The 18320-nt window shown below is 32.7% G+C and overlaps 2 long non-coding RNA genes across 2 annotated transcripts; both read left to right on the top strand.

Annotated features, from left to right (window-relative positions):
- The first annotated feature begins 2796 nt into the window (after positions 1-2796).
- LOC134258750 (uncharacterized) lies at positions 2797-4578 on the top strand. The gene is made up of 3 exons (XR_009990218.1): positions 2797-3083; positions 3318-3543; positions 4338-4578. It is a non-coding gene; the product is annotated as an uncharacterized LOC134258750 (long non-coding RNA).
- Positions 4579-10296: 5718 nt separating this feature from the next.
- On the top strand, positions 10297-14116 carry LOC134258756 (uncharacterized). Its single transcript, XR_009990219.1, has 4 exons — positions 10297-10422; positions 11082-11311; positions 12337-12576; positions 13764-14116. It is a non-coding gene; the product is annotated as an uncharacterized LOC134258756 (long non-coding RNA).
- The last annotated feature ends 4204 nt before the right edge of the window (positions 14117-18320 follow it).

Raw genomic sequence — 18320 nt, 5'->3', positions numbered from 1 at the left:
TAAAAGAAGGTGGAAAGACCTCTTATTGTTCTTTGAACAATAAGTCTACTAGTTATTTTTCTTCTTCTTCCTGGGTACTTTTTTGTCCGGGAGTGATCTTGTAAACTACACATCCGACTTAGGTAAAACCTTTTTAGGGTCAGTAGACATGTTATGTAGATTTGCGGAACAAAGGTCATTTTGCGCGCACGTGCTTGCAAGAGCGCGCACGTGCAACACGTGAAATGACCGATTTAAGGTCAAGATCTAGTAAATAACTTTAGACTAACTTTTTGGTGCTAGATTCATTATGACGTCATAATCAATTTCAACTTTCTTTTTCCCGAACTTTACGGCTTTAGTAGAATTGTGTAGAAAATAGGGTATTTCCATGACATTCAATTTCAAATCATATGAAAAGTAAACCGGATACCTGTATTAAATTTGATACTGATTTAAAGAAAAGGCCATGAACGAACTAATTACCGTTTTCTGATAGACTGTAGGCAATCTGGATACATTTCCTTTGTCGAATTTGAAAAAAACTTCCATATTTATGACTGGTTTTCTTAATTTTTCATTGAAAATGACAGTTCAAAATACAGTTTTTCATCTTGTTTACCTACAAATTATGCCCCGAAACACCTATTTGACCAAGCTAAATTTGTAAAGCATCAATAAAGGAATTTATTTCTCAAATTTGATAAATCTGTAGGCACCTTTCATTTACTAGATCTTGACCTTAATTGATATAGGCGTAACTTTTTACCTTTTTGATGAAATGCTTTGAAACTCATAATATAAGGATATATTAGTAGCGTAGACAATATGACATGGTCAAAATAGCAAGATCTCACGCGCATGCACGTGCGCTTCGCTCTGATTGGCTGAAACTAAAGTCTCAATATCTTTCTTGTTTTTTGACGAAATCCTTTGAAATTTTGAACATAGCCATGGAATAGGATATCCTACAACATGATATATAGCAATTATCATGAAAACACGTGCATGCGCGTGCGCTACAATCTGATTGGCTTAAACTTTAAATAGCTATAACTCCCTTGGTTTTCAACCAAACAGGATGGGATTTGGAACATAGATAGATATAATGGACTTCTACAAGAAGGTATGGTCACTATGCACATGCATACACGTGCGTGTACGTGTGCTGCAATCTGATTGGCTGAAACTTTAAACAGCTAAAACTCCCTTGGTTTTCAACCAAACGGGATGGGATTTAGAACATAGATAGATGTAATGGACCTCTACAAGAAGGTGTGGTCACCATGCTCATGTATGCATGTGCGTGCACGTGAAATGAGTAAAATCAAAAATACACTTGAATGAGCGTATTTTTTAATACTTTTGGATTAAATACTTTAATATTGTGTAGACAAGATGATATGGTCATAATGCACATGCATTCACATGCGCACGCGTGCATTGCTCAAATTTGAATGAACTTGATACACTTTTGGGTAAACGTTTTAAAGTCTCAAATGTATAGAGTTTGTCTTATTTAATGAAGCTTACAGGGAATATGGCACCAAATGGGCGTTGGGGAGCGTTTGGGGAACATCTGTAACGGTCCCCGTTACAATTAGCACTAGTTTATCATGTTTTATATTTACGTTATACATGTATGAAGCAGCCTACTAACATTTTCACTAATTGACAAATGTGATGATCATATTTATTCAGAACACTAGCATGGGGTGTTGAATTGCTTTGCAACAGCATGCTCTAAGAAGAATTAATTCGTAACCTAGGTCGTTTACAAAGTAAAAGTTGATGTTATAGGTTTTCAACTTCTTCGTTAAAAGTCAACATTTTGCAAATTCTTTGATCATTATAATAAGTAAACATTTTTCTTTTTTTATCGATATTTTTTAATAATACTTTTACCTCTAATTTTACATTATTTTCTTAAGGATTACATTGATTGCTTATTAATAATCAAATACCGAGGTACAAGCAGGACTGGTGTTACAGGGAATTTTTTTGTTCCTAAAGAGTTTCAGTATACGGGGTATTCTTTTTATTCTGTTATCATCTATTGTATAACGTTTTCCACTGCGAGATCATTTGCAATCAGATAAGTTCAGTTTCTTGGACCCTTTTGCTGCAGTTAAGAAATACAGACTAAGCTTGTTGTAATACAATATTATAAACAGACTGAGACACAAATTACAAGATGTCAAAGGATGTAACATCTTGAAATTGTATTTCCTTTTCTTCCTTAGATAATTAAGGAACCTTATCAAATTTTCATAAATGGTTTACACAAATGCCCAACTCTCATACATAACTCTTTTTCTGGAATCTTGGGTAAGCAACTATTCATTTTTATCTTCCGCCGTCCAGGCACTTCATAAGTCGTCTTGTCGTTACGTTGTAGAGCTGTAATATAATATTCCATGTTCACATAGCCAAGGTTATTTTTTCTGGACAACTACAACAAAATAAACGGGATATAAAGGAAATATCTTTTATATCCATAGCATGAAAACGAGTAATATGTTTTCCTAATTTTACTATAATCATGTATATCTTCTTGGAATCATATATCTTTGAATACAAACTGGGAGTGTTCTTACAGTACCTAAGCAAATTCTATATTTGTGACATTTCAAAGAAGAGGAAGACGTCTTAACATGGGTGAAATTTCTCAGATGGCAGTCAAACAAAAATCAGTCAAACTTATTTTAGATAAGACTAATTTGTTGAGAAAGGTTTTCTAGGATTTAAATACTCAGCCAAAGCAAATATATATGATGAGTCTCACCGAAAAAGGAGATCTGGTACCATAAGAGAGTGTTTTCTACCTGTTTCTGTGAATGATTTATTAAATGGGAACAATCAATACTTTTAATGCAGAGAAAGAATGGTGAGATATGAATCTTTTACCTGCTCTTACCCAAACTGCTGTCGCCAGATTCATCTCTCTTCACAAGACGTCAGGAGTGTAACATACATACAATGCAGTTCCTGTACCGTTTTGCGCGGGAATCTAAGTTTGACAACCGTATATTACAACAGAAACCAATCAATAACAAGGTTATACACCGATCAGTGTTGTGGTGGTGAAATGTTTGTTTACTTAGGTAAATTAAAGGACCTAACATTTGTAAGAACATATTTTCTTTTTATTATACAAACTGAACAAGTTTGATTTGATTGATTTATGAAATATAGAAAAAAAGTATGAGTAAAATAAAATTTTAAATATTCTTAGAAATTTATACTCAGTTGCTAATTTGAATTTCTTAACCTGTAACCGAAAAGAGGGAATCAAATTTTATTTCATAATAACACGTCAAAATGGTTTTTTTTTCTAGATCAGATACCAACAGAGAAACCCACATTTATTTATGATGTAGAGACCACTCGGGGCTTGATTTCAACAGCAATCAACAGAGAGGAACCTGCCCTCTGTACTGGAAATACGGCCTTTCTTTTCAGTCTGACGATAAACATCCTACTTTCTGTCCTATTACTTACTATGTTTTAAGTTGCTTGGAGAAAAGCTCACAAACGGAGAAAAGCCCACATTCGTGGCCCTAAGTAAGTTAACATCAAATAGTAAAGATAACTTCAGTTATTGAAGGCGTGTTTTTTCGGAAATGGGAAGTGGGGAAGGGGGAGGGTGTCTTTCTTATTTTTGACATAATCTTTTGCCTCCACTATGAAAATGTTCATTGAAAGGTCTTTCCCAACCTGAGGCAATTTGGTCAAATCTTTCCTAATTAATGTAGCTAAATATTTACTTCTTGAGGAAAAAATCCCCCTCTCCCCATATCTAGAAGATTTGAGTTTGGATATAGAATTAAAAGTTTGAAAAAAAGAAGTTTATTTATTTCAAACAATTAATTATGTATAAGCGCTTTAAGATTATTTGATGACACAAGATCTAGGAATACAATTTGCGAACATAACAATTAAAGAAACGAATTTCGATAAATTGGCACAAATACCCATAAAGAAAGAGTGAATGATTTGAGAACAATCCATGAAAAGAGTTGCAATTTACGAAAGGGCCAGAATTCCTTGATTTTTATGTAATTATTTTTACTTCACCTGAGTTTTTTTTTTAAATCAGTACAATATTTACACCCACCGACCTTCTTTTCCTCTATGTCTCATAAAAAACGGATTGCTTTATCTATTCATTAACAATTGGCAAGTTAGCATCATTTTGAAGAAAAGAAAAAAATCCATTCTTAGCAGAGTCTTGACCTCACAGAATAAAGTTAAAACAATAGAAAATTGTACTGCTAATGTGCACCATATTATTGAAGCAGTAACGCGAAAAATTAGGGGCGCAAATATTGAAAAGTGTAAGTACCTTTATTTTATAGATACGTGACCGCTGGAGACGTGCAAAGACAAAGTGATAGTGTATATGCACAGCTAGATGTGCATCTAGAAGAAACTGATCCAGTAACTGAATACGTAGAACCAGTAACCCCGACGAGAAACCAAAATCAAAGACATTCGATAACCAGCGAATATCCTCAATACTGTGAAGTTATCACCTGACTTTTTTCAGCGAGAAGAAACCCTTTTCAACGAAACCTTTCTTAACGAAGCTTCAAATTTGATAGATAAGATTAACTGCAGAGACATTGTACACTAAATGTTTCTAATAAATTTCTGTTGTCTTGTTTTCAAATGGTTTGTATTTTAAACTTCCGTATAAATAGAATTTTTAGCGAGGATTTAATTTTGGCATTTTTAGCGAGGGTGCCGAGATCGCTAAAATTAGATATCGCTAAAAATTAATTGCGTTTTATTTCTAATGGCTACTTTAATGTGCATTTTGAAATCGCTAAATTAACATCTCGCTAAAAATAAATTACCAGATTTTAAGGACAAATCGCTAAATTTGCGTCTCGCTAAAATTTCCACTTATACGGTATTATAAGTCTTCTATTGATCATCATTTAGACATACGAGAGCTGTTCAATAAATAATGTCCTCGGTGCTCGGAAAGAAGCAAAAGACGCTTTTCAATAATTTAGTCTTAATTATTCTCTTTGAATTAAAACATGTCCGTAACATTACTATCCAATTTCTGATTGTTTTTATAACTCATTTTTGAGTATGGCCCTCGGATACTGGATAATGGCAGATCCTGTGATTTTCTGGAATTGTTCCCTCTTTCTGAAAGATGTTTTTTCAAGTTTGCAAAATGAACCAAGTCAAAGGGTGACCAATCTGGTGAATATTATTGTGTGACAAAATATTACCTTTCTGTTTATCCCCAAAACTCCTTTACTGTTTATGGCGTGTGGGTTTGGACAAGACCATTAATTTTTTTTTAAAAAGCATATAAAATTGTCTTTGTCCTCCTCTAATTCTTTGCTCTTTTCAGACCTCAGGCTGTTTTAGTCAAGTGCATCTTACTGTAAAAATGTTTTGAGGGTAATAAAGCAATAAATTCAACTTTCATTATCTGTTTGAATTTCAGACAAACGTGTATAACTACAATTTCTGATTTTTTAAAATACCCGGTAATTGTTTAGATATTCTTACACGATGTCTTTTTCATTCATTTTTTAAAACATAGAGTGACCAGTGATTACATAGCGTTTTAGTGTCAAATGTTTCTTTAAAATAGTGTGAACTACCCCAAATTGATTCCTATTTTTGCTATGTGTTTTAAAGTTAATCAAACATCATAAGTGATAATTTGTTGAATTTTTGCAAACAGAAATTGCTTCTTGTAAGTCCTTGTCTCCAGAGACGGTGCCCATTTTTGATGCCCACTACATCATTTTTGTTCATTGAAATGCACCTGCTCATGTGTCTATAAAACAGGCATTGGTTGCTGTTAATTTCTCAAATTTCAGTTAATATTCTTTCTGGATTCTTATCAAGTTTCACAGCAGCTTAAATGAAAAGTTTAATTTCACTCTAGTTTACTGATTCTTTACCATTCTTTTTGATACAGTTCTTTAATAGCCTTTGTTTGGCATTTTTTCGCAATGAAAATATGAGATGGGAAGTGGACACTAACGCAGTTTTACATGGGAAGTAGTCAGAAACCAAGTGAGCTATCATCTAAATTTACCTGGCACTTGTTTTCCAGTTTCTCACAATGAAAATATGACATGAAAAGTGGTCACATAAATTGAAATCAATTCATTAAAGATTCAATCATAAGAGACAGTCAAGCTTAATGGCATATGATATCGGTGTTGTATGTCATAGAGTTCAGGACATTATTTATTGAACAGCCCTCGTATTTAATATATTAATATAAATCTAGGCCATTAAAATAGGTAACATTTTATTAAACTTTTAATTTAACAATTATAAAAATATTTGACAGTTATAAGTGCCATGTTACAATGCACTTTGAAAAATTACGCACTTTGAAAAATATTTTCCAAGTGCGTTAAATTTGGGACCAAATTAACGCACTTTGAAAAAATAATATTTCTTTTCAAAGTGCGTTAATATCGACCATATTAACGCACTTTTAAAAAATGTGCTTGGTCAATATTCTTTCGAATCTTTGGTATGATGAATTATTGATTCCTTTGATAACTTTTCGGTGATGCGGTCACTTCAGGATGTGAAAGTAAGCGATTTTGATTTTTCTATTCTTTGAAAATTCTTTTCTCTCTTAAATGTTTTACTGTAATTATTTTTTCCAGTTTGCTTGATTTTATGTAAACTAAAATTTATTGAAAGTTTTCAACGTCATATTTGTTATGCAAATACATATATGTGGGTGTAACATAGGCATCGGTACCGGAAGGGGGTATTGGACACTCAAATGTCTTGCAAAGATATACATATTATAGGCATTGAAAATTGGGCTTACCTTGGGGAAGGGGCTCACTTTCAATTTGCTACCGACGGCTTTGTACAATGTATAAGAAAAAAAGAGTTAAGCTGAGAGACCCTCTAATTCTCCTTGTTCTCTATGATGTTACATGAGTACATGTAAATTCAAAAGTTTTTCGAAAAATATAATTATTACAAATTAATTTTCTCAATCACTTACATATAAGCCTAGAATTTTTTGTTTTATGCATATTTTTTCAAATGCGTAAAATTCCCCGTGGTAAAAAATGCATATGTACACTCTTAACGCACTTTGAAATAAAATTTCAAAGTGCGTTGATTTTGTCCCAATTTTAACGCACTTTGAAAATTTTTTTTCAAAGTGCGTAATTTTTTCAGAGTGCATTGCCACAATAATGCCATAAATATGTTTGTCAATAAAAGTGTAATCGGGGGGGGGGGGGGGGGGGGGGGGGGGTAAACATAGGCCTTTGGACACACCGAATGTGGTATCAGGTGCCATAAAAGAGCTAACATTCGCACTTGACAATGTTTTCCATTGTGAAGAGGAAAAATTAGACATCATCCTTCCCGTTTATGATAAAATAAAGTAATTAGTAGTCGCCCCCGTGGATAGAGTGGATAGAGCGTCTGCTCTAAAGTTGCGAAGTAAGGAGTTGATCCTTACGTCGCCGGTTCGAATTTCACTGTGGGACGTGGAGACCGGTCCTTCGGATGAGACCGTATAAACCGAGGTCCCGTGTCGCAGTTGGTGCTGGGACGAAAAAGATCTCCCCTAATCGATGGCCCTAAATTCCGAGTATAGGACAAAATTTACAGCTCTCTATATATATGTGGTGGAGTCTCCATATTAGTGAAAAATTCTCCAGAGGGACGTTAAACACACAAACAAACAAATAATTAGTCATGTTCATACATTTTATGTCTTTGTTGACTAGAATATATTGATTTAACATATAAATGAAAATAACCATTGTTCAAGTTAATATTTTCTGTATAATATCATGACTTATATACTTAAAAAGCATATCGCATAAAAGTACTAGTATATTAAAAATTTTGTTTCATCTTAAAGTTATTGAAACTTTTAATTTTTGGATGGGTTTGATTGACACATCCTTGCACTCTCACAAATTTTACCTTTATTCTAAATACGCTCTATCCACTGCGCCACGGGGCGACTACTAATTACTTTATTTTATAAACGGGAGGGGTAATGTCCAATTTGTCTAATATAAGAGTTCATATTTTTTTTTAGATTGATCTGTGAGAGATAATAGCATTTATAAAAAAAATTAAAACTTAATTCCTCTAATTACCCCTGTAAAGTAAGTTGATATCTTTAAATGTTTTGTCTCCTGGAATGAAATTTAAACAAACAAACACCAGTATTTAGGCTAAAAAGTCCATGGACAAATTTACGAATTGGGAGCAAGCATAAAACTCATAATATATCCATTGGATTCAGAGGAGGACCAGAGGACTCAAAATGCCCCTTTTGTGTCCAAAATACACACACAATTTAATAAATGTTTTTTGGGTGTGGTGTGGCTCCCTACTCCGATCCAAAACTGATCGATCCCCCTTTTTTAAGATTTCTGGATCCGTCACTGATATAGGTGGAGGGATAAGTTGCCATGGGGCAAGTTTTCAGCTGTTTCTGATTTTTGTATTTGAATCATTGTCTTAATTGTTTAAGAATCTTTGTCAAGATTATTATAAGCTATATTTTGATTTCATCGGGACTTGTGTTCAGATTACTGTACATCCCTGTTTGAGAAAGAACCTAAAAAAACATATAGTTAAATTACGAAGACATAAATTTACATTGGAGAATTTGTACAGCAATTTTAAAATTATTTGAAAAATCAAAAACAACAATCAACCCGTTAAAATTTATCCAATCTCTACCAAATCTAAAAAGTGAACTATTTTTTCGAGGACCAAAGTGGGAGAGACATAAACAAAAGACGGGCCTAACGCAGTGTTTATCATTGGAGTTGGGAGTGACACCATTATAAAACAGCAAGAGAAAGCTTAAACATCACAAAAAATGTACATGTACATAAATTTCCTGAAACCATTGCATGCAGAATTGTTGTAAGCTCTTATCCTATAATTACGGTTTTGTGTGTTTTAAAATGTTTTAATAAAACTCTTGTTGAGCTTTCGTAATCGCTCGATATCAAGGCCATTGCATGAAATATTACACAAGAAACGGCACTTAGGTTAATGCAAATATATAAAAAAAAATTCATTTGTTTGGTACATAATTAGCGGTCTTCCCGCTTTAGAATTTAAGAAGCAGTATGATACTGTAGGAGTGTAGGTGTGAGGTGGACAGTTACAAACAAAACGAGCATCGACATATAACAAATAATAAGTAAAAAGTACTGAACACAATACGTCAAACACAAAATAAGTAACATGTCATTCTCTGTATCTCAAAATTGAATTGAAAATGAAAATGGAGATTAATTAAAGACAAAACTTGCTTAATAGGGTGCAATATCAAGTTCAACATAAGAAGAAAACCGACACATATTTCAAGTTTTTATAATGGTTTATTGGCGGTAATGGCCACGGCTGCACTCATAATGACTGCAAGTACAAAAACGGAAACAGTTCCAAGGCGAACCCTGGGAACAGATGAACACCCGGATATTATTATATTATATTATATTATATTATATTATATTATATTATTATTGAATTTAATTGAAAAGTCCAGGTGAGAACTACTGGTAAGCTGAATATCCGCTCACTCTAGAGATCAGCAGCCGCGACGGAAGGGTTGGCTCTCATGGTAGGGTTTTACCTAAAAAAAAAAACACACATAGAAATGAAGCAGCAAAAGACACTTGGAAAATAATTACAGCCTATAGTTCAAGTACTCTGAAAAACCTATTATTTTAAGGTAACGCCATTTTTATGGGAGGGTTGGGTGGGTGAATTTCAACGTGCTGAATGCTAAAAGGATATGCAGGGAGACTGCAGGGTGGCCGTGACGTCACATTTCACGCTTGTCCCTGCTAATGAGCTACGGGTGGCTAAAAACCCGACAAACCCCCAAAGTGACATTAACGCTATTTAGCTTTGATTAATCGATTTAACTTAAATGAGCTAAATCCTAATAAATTCTAATTATTTAAATCAACTGAGGGGACAAAGATATGAGGAAATTTATTATATATTATTCAGTGTGTCTATGAAGGTTTACAACAACTGAGAGGAATGGGACTTCTTATTTTCTTTCAAAGGGTCTTTTAAGTAACGTTTCCTGCACATTGATGAAATAAATATTGTAATCTGGTGTCTAGACCTTCCCACAATAGTAGTTCTACTTAAAGCATCCTACTTAACACAGTGATTTACTTTGTGGTGTTACTACTCTATGATGAAAAATATGAATTGTACAATTGTTTGAAATAATAACCCTTTCTACATTATTATGTCATTTTCCAGGAAAAGTTTAAGATAGATGACTCTCGACATATACGTAGGGTGTTTGAAGTAAACTACACTTTGTATTTTTTGTTTACTTCAGATATCTCAGAAAAAGTAAAGAAAAACAAACAAAGGAAATCTGTGAATACTATAGAGAATAAAAAAAGGTCTTGAATGCAGGTATTGTATACTGATTTAAATAAATATGTTTGATTTAAATTCATGAACTTTTATTTTGTTATTTTGATGAGTATTTTGAATGAGAAAGTAGATACATATATGGTAGATTTTATCGATATTTTCAAAACAGAGTTTCACTTAAGCCAAATCGTATCATTACATATCTATTTTGCTTTTTGTTCCCTGATTTCACGGAAAGGGGGATGGTTATTTAGGCTTGTCTGTTTGTCTGTCTGTCTTTTTTTATGTATATTACAGTTTCATTTCCGACAAGATCTAGAAATTTTGTGTTTCAATAAAAAAAAAACAGTGGAAAAGGTACTTATCTTGAATGATTTTTTAATACTAGTGCGATAAAATAAGTAAATATGACAGAAAAGCTAGAGACATATTTTTGTAGCGACTAAATGTAAATGTCTAAAAAATAAAGAAGGCTCAATAAGTAAACATAATCGTAAAAATTTGTTATTGCTAACAAAGTGTTAATGCTTTCTCCATCTTCGCTAGCCAAGGGTTTCTGATCCGATACCTACTCTACATCGGATCGGAAACCTTTGGCTAGCAAGATGGTCTTTCTCGTGAAAAAAAGTTGTCGCGAAAATTGAGTGATCTAATAGTATAATTGATTTGTATAAGAAACAATTTTAATTCTATTTCAGACAAACCATGTTAGCTTTTGAGAACGCAAGTTGCTCCAGTCCTAACTGTTGTCGTGATATATATCTTCTTACTTCAAAGGCCAGAAACATCTCAGAGAGAAGCACATCATCCTGTCTCTGTTTTGCTGATCGAATGTACCCGACAACAGTGAATAATACCGAAAACGAATCAATAGCAATATTCAACGATGTCAGGAAATGTTGTGAAGGGATAATTTATGTGTTTTTAGGTATGTAACATTGGTTTTGTTGTTAAACATAGAGCAAAAGATATTTTCTTGTTTAACAACAGAATATATTTTTCATTAAAGGGTCATTGACCTATTCACATCCTTGGTTATCTTTAATCTAGACATATTTTAATATTTTTGAACCTTAATGGAACATAGTTTGTTCAATTTGCTCGAAGTTTGCTAGAATATAATTGATGTAAGATGAAGAATAAATATTGAAAAACGTGTTTCTTTAAACTCTTTTGTGCACATACAGTCAATGTTGGATCAACAGTAGAGCTAACCATGGACTACAGCACATATAAATTTCTAATCATTTATTGATGAAGTAGATGATATGGATATGTGATGCGATGATTTGTAAAGACGATGGTAAAAAGCTACAAAATACAAGAAAACTTGATGTACACAAAATCACTGAATGCATGTATAAACATAGCACATATGAACTGATCTCAAATCACATTAAGATATACAAAGGAAAACCATTTCAACATATTTCAGTTGTACAATAAAGTTTAAAGAATTTAGACTAGGTTTAAATGATTACAATTACCGATTTACCAATTAAATATACAGAAATCAATCAAAATTAGGTTCAAAAATGGCCGCCATAGATCAAGTCACATGTATAGAAAACTGTGTACAATTAAACTCATATTTCTCCAGTAAAAACAAATCTTGCAAATTACATCTTTGTTAGATAAACAATTTACATCAATAAACTTACATTTTGAGCTGACCAGGATCAATAAAAATAATGAAAATATGGCAAAACAAGTGGACAGGAGCAGGTTGAAAACCCGCGAAATACAGGGAAACAATAACACAAAAGAGTTCCACAAAATAGACAATTAAGTCGTACATAAAATATTTCTGATAACAGCACAGTCAAAATTGTTTTACTCCACAAATGTGTATGAATACGCAGACAATTCAGGTGTAATCTGTTAGACCTTGTTTTATTTCAGGCTCACTATGTTATATCGAGTCGATATAGATCTTAAAGTTTTGTTTTGTAGATGAGATATCAACACAGAGTTCCACATTTGTCTACGATATTAAGAAACCAGAAGACACCACCTAAGCCTTCATTTCAACAGCAACCAACATCATCTCAACCAACAAAGAGGAAGACAGTCTCTGCATGAGCAACATGTCGTTTTTTTTTTTATCAGTTTGACGATTAATATCCTGCTTCTTGTCCTATTGCTTTTTATGCTCTATGTTGGTTGGAGAAAAGCTCACAATCGTGACCCTAAGTAAGCTATTATTCAAAAGTTTGTTTGTTTGGTTGGTCCCCCCCATCCCCTCGAGAATTTTTTGCTCATATGGAAATGCCACCACCTTCTTCAAATTTATACAACATGCACCTTTACTCAGCACTCAGGGCCACTAAGCAGTGAGGGACCTTTTTTGTGTCATCACCTACTGCGACACGAGCTTCAGTTTATCAGTCTCTTCCGAAGGACTAATCTCAATGTACCGCAGTGGATTAGAATTTGGAGTGTGAGGATCAGCTCATTACTCCACGACTCCAGAGCAGACGCTCTAACCACTGCTCAATGAAACGACTCATTCAAAAGTAAAGATAAGTTTAATTATAAGAGGCGTGTAGTATCGAAGGAGAAACGTTGTGACGCTCCCTTTTTGCGAACATATCTGAGAGATAAAATTTGCAAAAAATAAAACAATTAAAAAAAAATAATTTTGATAAATTGGCACAAATGATCATAAAGAAAGTGAATTATTGGAGAATAATCCATGGAAAAAGTTGCAATTTACGCAAGGGACATATTTCTTTTATTTAAATTATTTCCTTACAAGTTTAACTCGGATAAATTTTCGATGTAAATAAACTAGTATTCACATCTTCAGACGGTTTTCTACTTAATGTGTTTTGAAAACGGATTGCAGTTATCATTTTATCTACAATTAACTAGTTAGAACAATTTGAAAGCCAAATTCTTAAAATAATTTCTTTAGGGGTAGACTCTTTTACCAATATTATATGTGAACCTTCACCCACTTTATAAAAATGATATTGCTAAATAAATAAAAGTAAAAGTTTTTTTTGTTTGTTAATGCAGGGATTAACGTTTGCAATAATTGCAGAAAAATTACGCACAAGCTATTAAATCAACTGTAAATAATTTTTGGGGCATTGTATCAACTGTTGTCCCCATACTAACGAAGAGGGAATTTTAATGCTTAAATTCCTTGCTCCTTGAACTCATCATTTCAATTTTTCCTTCATTTATTTTTCAGACTTTATAAATCAGGAAAACAAAAACCATCTTTTCTTCGCTGGGGGTCTTGAACCTCATTAAATCACGTAAAAACTATCGAAAATTGTACCGCTAATGTTCACCATAAAATTTTAAACAGAAACTCAAAATAAGAAAAATACAAATATTGAAAACGAAGTGTAAGTACCTTTATTTTTTAGATACGTGACCGCTGGAGACGTTCAAAGACAAAGTGACCGTGTATATACACAGCTTGATGTACCTCTAGAAGGAACTGGGTCAGCAACGGAATACGTAGAGCCAGTAACACGTCCGAGGAACGAAAATCAAAGACATTCAATAACCAACGAAACTCCTCAATACTGTGAAGTTATCGCCTGACTTTTTTGAGCGAGACAAAACCCTTCTCAACGTAACCTTTCTTAACGAAGCTTCAAATTTGAAAGATAGATAAGATTAATTTCAGAGATATTGTACACTAAATGTTTCTTATAGATTTCTGTAATCTTGATTTCAAAAGCTTTGGATTTCAAACTATTAAAATTAATTCTTTTATTGATGATCATTTAGACATAGTTTAGATATCAATGAAAAAAAAAAATAGAGAGCTTTGAGAAGTTATGAAACTTTGATATTGACATTTGTAAAAATATTTGAAAGTTATAAATGCCATAAATATTTTTGTTGAAAAAGTGAACATAGGCCTCTAGACACCAGTTGTGGGATCAGGTGCCTAAAAGGGCTAGCATTCCCTCTTGACCATTCTTCCCCTCTGAAGATGAAAAAATCAGACATTACCACTCCCGTTAAAGATAAATTTAAGTTATTAGTAAAGTATCCACTTATGGAAAACATATAACAATTTTAGCGCATTTTATAACTACCGGTATGTTTACTAGAATATATCGATTTAACTTATAAATGAAAATAACCATTGTTAATATAATAAGCGTTGTCGATATGAAAAATGCAATCAGAAATTTTCCTTTCTCTCTTGTACAAATTTTTAAAGAAATTCTGCCTTAAAAGAAAACAAAACAAAAATGCAAGTTCTAATAAACAGGTAGAATATTCAAAAGATTGTCGAAAGACCTGGTCTCAACCAAAGACTACATAAATATCAAAGAGCTTTTTAATACCATTTTATGCGGAAAATATTTGCTAGTTTCCATTCTATCAAAGAAGCAGTTGTCTTTAATGTTGCATTCAATGAATATTGAGAAATGACTGTAACTTATTGTAAAGTTATATTTAATAAATTCATTGATTTTGGGTAAAACATATGTAAATCCAAATATTTTGAAAAAATGTGGAATTTATGAATCCTTATTCAATATACACCACTTATTAAATAATTTCAAGTAATGATTGACTGTAGTTTCTACTTCACAATACTAACAATAGTAAGAAAAAGGACTTAATACTCAGTAATGTATCTTCGTTTGTACTGAAAATTTCACAATATAGTATTTAGTTTTTAAAATCAGTTAAGATGCGGTTATTCAAATTCATTGCCGTTGACTGGGATGTAAAGGGTTAAAAAAAACTAAAACGAAATTATTAAGACTTTCTTCCTACGAAAGTAAAGGGAGATAATATTTTCCAGCTGATGAGTAAAAGTTCTTCTTAAATTAGATATCCATGAAATCTATCCATGATCCTCTATGGAGTCAACGATTAATGACACTTTAGAGAAAACAATTCAATCTATCAATTCTGAAAAAAAGATTCTCTGGAGTTTTTTTTAGAATCCACATTTCATTTGAGTCACTTCATGGATATACATGTACTTTGGAGTAAAGGGGCTTGGTGGAGCACTTGCTAAACAAATCAATATTTTTTGCAAGTTTTTTTTTTGAAGTTCAGGAATCCAGTATACGGAGGATAGACTAAACTTATCTTTATAGACGGGGATGTATATGTTATTGAAGATCGAAATGTTATTTTGAAGAGTTTAATTTTTGAGAATGATCAGTGAGACATAAAAGTAATTATAAAAGAAGAGTTGAAACAAAATTCTTCTAAAATACATTTTTTCTTAAAATGACCCTTGTAAACAAAGTTGATATTTTTACTTTATGCTGGAATGAAATTTAAACAAACAAACCCTATTATTTAAGCAAAAAAGTCCATGGAAAAATTAGAAGCAAGCATAAGCCTAAAAAATATCCATTGGAGTCCGGGGGACTTAAACTGCCACTTTTGTGTCCAAAATGCACAAGATTTAATGAATCGTTTTTGGAGTGTTGCTGTGGGTCCCTTCTCTGATCCCAAACTGATCAACCACATTTTTTTTCAAGATTTCTGGATCCGTCACTGATATAGAGGTAGGATTTGTTGCCAGGAGCAAGTTACATGTATAATTGTTAAGGGAGCTTTGACAAGATGATTAGAAACTATATTTTGATTTCATCAGGATTTGTGTTTACTGTACATTACTGATTACCATATGGAGTTAAATCAGGAAGACATGGATTTGCATTGGGAAATTTGTACAGCAATTTTATAATTATTTGAAAAACCATTTTTGATTCAAATAAAAAGTAAGACAATACATGTAATTATTTCCTGGAGTAAATTAAGCATCTCTAGAATGTCTGATTATCTGAGAAGCTGCTTCTAGATTATATGACTATTAATTAGGCTTGTTACTAGCTGCCTACGGAAATATATCAGATAAAAAATCTCAAGAACGACAATCGACCCGTTAAAGTTAAACTTTATCCAATCACTACCAAAACTAAAAAGTGAACTATTTTTTCGAGGATCAAAGTGGAAGAGACATAGACAGAAGACGGGCCTAACGCAGTGTTTATCCTTGGAGGTGGGGGTGTCACCATAAAAAAAAACAGCATGAAAAAAGCATTAGCTGCTTAAACATTATACAAAATGTACATATTTTTCCTGAAAGCATATTGCATGACCCGGAATTGTTGTAAGCTCTTATCATACAATTATGGCTTTTTGTGTATTTTAAAATGTTTTAATAAAACTCTTGTTGGGGTTTCATAATCGCTGGATATCAAGGCCATTACATAAAATATTCCAGAAAAACCGGCACTTAAGTTAATGCAAATATATCAAAAAATCATTTGTTTGGTACTAATTAGAAGTCTTCCTTAGAAAATGTAAGTACTAGTGAGATGATGTAGTAGTGTGAAGTTGACAGTTACAAACAAAACAAGCATCGACATGAACAAATAAAAAGTAAAAAGTACTGAACACTATACGTCAAACACAAAATAACTAACATGTTATTCTCTGTAATTCAAAATTGAATTGAAAATGAAATAAGAAATATCCATATTATTTAAATCAACTGAGGGGACAATATAAATGAGGAAAATTATTGTATATCATTTTTAAAAGGCGTGTCTATGAAGGTTGGCAAAACCTGAGAGATATTGACAAGCAAGTTGATGAAACAAGAATATCAGCAGTCTTGTTTAAAGTCATCATTTCGTAAGTTCTGTGGTCGATACAATGACCTTGTCAACAAATACAATTTATCATTGAGTCAAATGCTGACTGACGATTTCCATATTTATTGTTAGTCCATTATTTAGACACTGAATTGACGACGGATTTCTCGTTACTAGTATTTCCTGATCATGACAAGGAGCACACGGCGGGTGTGACCGGTCAGCAGGGGCTGCTCACTCCTCTATGGCACCTGATCCCACCTCTGATGTTTCGGAGGTCTGTGTTTGCTCTGCTCCTATTTTGTATTGTTTAATGGACTTTGAGATTGAATACTGTTCGTTATCTCCATATCCTCCTTTCTTTCAAAAGGTCTACTAAGTAATATTTACTGCACATTGATGAAAAAAATATTGTAATCTGGTGTCCAGACCTTCTCACAATAGTTGTTCTACCTAAAAACACCCTACTTAACAGTACTTTACTTGGTGTTTTACTACTCTATGTTAAAAAATATGAGTGGTACAAATGTGTGACATAACACTTTCTACATTATTATCTGATTCATCCAGGAAAAGGTTAAAATAGATTACTTCCAGATCACTTTTATACATAGGGTGTTTGAAGTAATCTACACTTCGTATTATATGTTTAGTCAAATATCTCAGAAAAAGAAAAGAAAAACAAACCAAAGAAATTTTTGACTAGAGAATGAAAGGGTAAGGGAGGAGAAAATTTAATGCAGGTTTTGAATACTGATTTAAATTATTATGCTTGATTTAAATTTAATGAACTTTATTTAACTATTTTGATGAGTATTTTGAATCAGAAAGTATAAAGATATCTGGAAGATTTTATCGATATATTCAAAACACAGTTTCACTTCGCTTGTCTGTGTGTCTGCCTGTCATTTTTATGTATGTAAGAGTTTCCGACGATATCGCAAATAAAAAGTAAATAGAGGAAAAAAAGTAATTATCTTAAAGGAGTTTTTAATACTAGTTCTAGTAAATTAGACAGTAAAGCTAGAGAAATCTGTTTGTATAGACTAAATGTAAATGTAATGTGTCTAAAAAGTAATGAAGGGTCAATAAGTAAACATAATCGTGAAAAGTTGGTCTCGCTTACAAAGTGTTTATGTCTTTCTCGTGAAAAAATTTGTCGCGAAAATTGAATGATCTATAGAAAACGGTTTGTTGAAGAAATAATTCTTGTTCTTATTCAGGAAAACCATGTTACCTTATGAGAGGGTAAGTTGTTCCCGTCCTAACTGTTGTCGTAAGATATTTCTTATTGCATCAAAGGCTTGGAAGATTTCAAAGATAAGCACAGCATTC

This window comes from Saccostrea cucullata, unplaced genomic scaffold (genome assembly GCF_032062105.1).
Source record: "Saccostrea cucullata isolate Sc308-1 unplaced genomic scaffold, CSIRO_AGI_Scuc_v1 ctg1691, whole genome shotgun sequence".
NCBI classification, from domain to species: domain Eukaryota; kingdom Metazoa; phylum Mollusca; class Bivalvia; order Ostreida; family Ostreidae; genus Saccostrea; species Saccostrea cuccullata.
Note: the sequence above shows the minus strand (reverse complement) of the source record. Positions and strands in the feature narration are given on the sequence as shown.